Source organism: Natator depressus, chromosome 4, assembly GCF_965152275.1.
Source record: "Natator depressus isolate rNatDep1 chromosome 4, rNatDep2.hap1, whole genome shotgun sequence".
In the NCBI taxonomy this organism is placed as follows: Eukaryota; Metazoa; Chordata; order Testudines; family Cheloniidae; genus Natator; species Natator depressus.
Window position 1 is genome coordinate 44959945 of NC_134237.1, and position 3642 is coordinate 44963586.

A 3642-nucleotide genomic window follows, 5' to 3' on the forward strand; every position below is an offset into this window, starting at 1 on the left:
ACCCCCAAATTATTTAAAAGTATATTTTCAAATTGCTAGAACTAAGTTGTATTGTGTCACAGCTTCAAATTGATGTGGCAATTAAAATAAATAATTTAAGAGGCTGTTTCTTTTGATCATGTTTTGTTTTATATTGATTCTTTTTAACAATTAAATGATAAAAAGGGGATAATGGGTGTTTTAAGGCATAATGGGTGTTTTAAGTTCACTCTTTCAAGGCATGTTTTATCTTCCTAAAACACTTCTTATAAAGTTAATAGAAACCAATTAAATTATTTTGATCTGTCTGTGAAATACAAATGATACTAATATTCGTAAGCTAGACACTAGTGGTGCAGTCAAGAAAAGAGTGTCTAGCCCAGGTAAGCTCTGTAGTCACAAAAGCCACTTCCTAGTGTGGGTGTGGGAGAGAAGTATCCCTGTCTAGCAGCTGAAGGCTGTCTAATTATAGCCATTATGGAATTTTTTTCCTTCTCTGGTTTGGAGTCTGACTTTGCAGATTACCATGTAATATATTTCAGTGTGACTTTTGGGAAATACTGTTGGGGGAGTTACTAAAACCAGGTATTATCCTTGATAGAGGAATGTCAGTCTGTTGGATAGATGTTTTTTTAAAAGGGACCATGATGCAGACTCATGGTGCTCTCAGAGGATGAAGCTGGAGATCAGCATAAAGACATAAACTAAGGCACTATATCGTGCAATATTTACTTTCACCCCTACAAAAAATTATTCTATTCTCTTCAGGGTCCAATACCATACAGATTACTCTTTTTGGATTATAAAGAGAACTTTTGCTCCAAAACAAAATAAGGGGGCAGGACAGTTACTCAACTCTTAGAGGAAATCTTACAAAAAAAAGAAAGTACAGAATTTAGACTGTAAAATTTTAGGGCAGATGCTGCCTTTTATTATGTGTTTTGCACAGTGCCCTGCACGATAGGGGACACTGGCTAGGGCTTCTGGGTGCTATTGTAATACAAATAACAAAAACATAATAAAGGAAGTGAAGCTCATATGCATGAGTTCTTTCTCCCCAGACAGCTCCATAACTTGCCACCATGGAGCTTTTCACTTTGGTGCTGGAAAACATCCGTGGCAGGCCAGCCTTTCCCCTGGAGCCACATGGATCTCAAAAGATCTGTAGGTTCTAGAGGCTGAAAACTTTGCTGCTTCTACAAAAGATGAATTCCACTCTACCCCACTGAAAGAAATCAGATTAAACTACAGAATGGAAATCTTTCACTGTTGTCAGAGGTGATCTAGTCAATATAAGATAAGCTGTTAGTTCCAGTCACATCAAAACTAATCATGATTGCTTAAAGTACATAAGCAGAATTGCTGTAAGTGGTCTATTAATAACGACTCTGTTTTGAACTTAGATTTTTATAGATGCCTGGAAGTACTAGAGTTGATTGTAGGGTCTTTTTCCTTTACAAATGTTGGTTTTCAGGGTAATTTTCACTGGACTATTACTGACCATTCAAGGTGTCCTGTGCTATCTTATCCAGTTGTCAGGCATCGATAAAATACTGCAATCCACGAAGCAGGTGATAATCAGTCTATTTTCCTGCCTACAGGCATTCCACATCATTTGCTGATTTTAGAACTTTTCAGACTCTAGTAAAGTGGATTTTGGAGTTCATATACCAGTAGTCCAACAATGAGACAAAATGGAAACACAGTGTAGTTAAGTGTATTGCAGAGTTATGTGCGTTTCTAGAAGCTGGATCAAATATGATTCTGGCTTAAGTAGGCAGAACTCCTCATGAAATCAGCTCCAGAGCTGAATTTGGCCCAATATCTTTAAAGCCTTCTCTTGCATTCCTTATAATGTCACCTTAAATGTGAGTTTAGGAACTTTAAATGAAAGTGTGTAAAGTTCTCTTTGCAGAGTGTTATTAACTAGAGGGATTCTGGATTAATTCAACAGACAGGTCTGTTCTTTCAGCCATAAGCCATGCTGTCAGGGAAACTTAATTACACTTTAAGTGGGATGCAAATGAGTTGTGACACTACATCATTTCACATGAAAGGTTCATTACTTACATTAACTTGCACAATGCTCTCTCCTAAGCATAAGCCTCATTACAATTTTTCTATTTTTTAACATGGTTAAATGTGAGGAGGACTTTTACTTTTAATATGTTCATTCTTAACTGCATGTCCATTTTAATCATTTAAGCTTTACGCTGTTGCATTTATTAAATCAGTATAAAATGAACCAACATATCCATACAACACACTGAAATAAAAGTCAGATACATCATGTCTGTTCCCACCAGCTCATTCTGAATTCGTTTATCCTTTTTACATGCAGAGTTGTGGCATGTTAACTTGATATAGACATCTGTCTTTAGATCTCCTATGTGACTGGCATGTATGCTTCTCTACAGGTGGGTGGGAAGAAAATATCATAGTTTTTAGTGCTATAACCAAAATAATCCTGGGTTGTTTAACAACTTAATAATCATCAATTTAGGATGACCAAAAATTGGTAAGCAGTGAATCAAGGATCAGTTGTTGAGTCAAAAAAGAAAATACTGCATAATATGTCTTAAATACCTAAGGAGCCAATAAAAATCAGTTGCCTAATAGAGGTTGGTCTTTATAAAGGACGAGTGTGGTAGTACTGGAAACGGTGGGGATAGTTTGAAGTAGTTAAGACAGAAGATTGTCCTTTGGAAGTAGTGCTTTTTATTCAGGTTTCACTGTGCATTTTTTTCTTCCATCTCTGAATGCTGCATAGTATATTTGTACATTTCTACCCCTCCTCCTATACCTATGGGTTTTTTTAATACCTCTCATATTTTGAGGTGGCAGCAATTCTGGTCCACTGAATTACTTCTTCTTTGCCAAAGTATAGGATCAATATGGAGCAGTGTTATAAAATATATTGCAAAAACAGCTATTCTATCTCTTAGGTGCTGATTTTCAATGTACATAATAAGAAAAGGAGTACTTGTGGCACCTTAGAGACTAACAAATTTATTTGAGCATAAGCTTTCATGAGCTACAGCTCACTTCATCGGATGCATTTTTTTCCACTGAATGCGTCCAATGAAGTGAGCTGTAGCCCATGAAAGCTTATGCTCAAATTGGTTAGTCTCTAAGGTGCCACAAGTACTCCTTTTTCTTTTTGCGAATACAGACTAACATGGCTGCTACTCTGAAAAATGTACATAATGTAACCAATATATATAAAAATAAATTTAATCAAAGCTGCCCAGCCTCAATGAGAAAGTTCTGAAAAGTACACTTATGTCAAAATGAAGCAATTCTTTCTTGGACCCATTCGTATATCTGGTAATAAAGTTATTTTCAAACCCAGACTAGCTTTGATCATCAATTAGATAAACCTCAAATTGCAGCTAAAGCAGAGTCATGGAGTCAAGACTCCTGGGTTCTATTTTCACATCAGCCAATAATTTGTTATTTGACTTTAAGCAACTCATATTTTTTCTTGTTGAATTTAGTGCTCATGCAAAATGTTGAGTTTGTCTCCCTGGTGATCTTCTGGCAATTGAAGTTCAGTACTTACCAGATATGGAAAAAACAAGGATCAGTGCTAGTTTCCCTGTATTTTCCTGCCTATATGCTTTACCTCTGATCTCAAGGGATGAAATGACCATTCTATTTCCA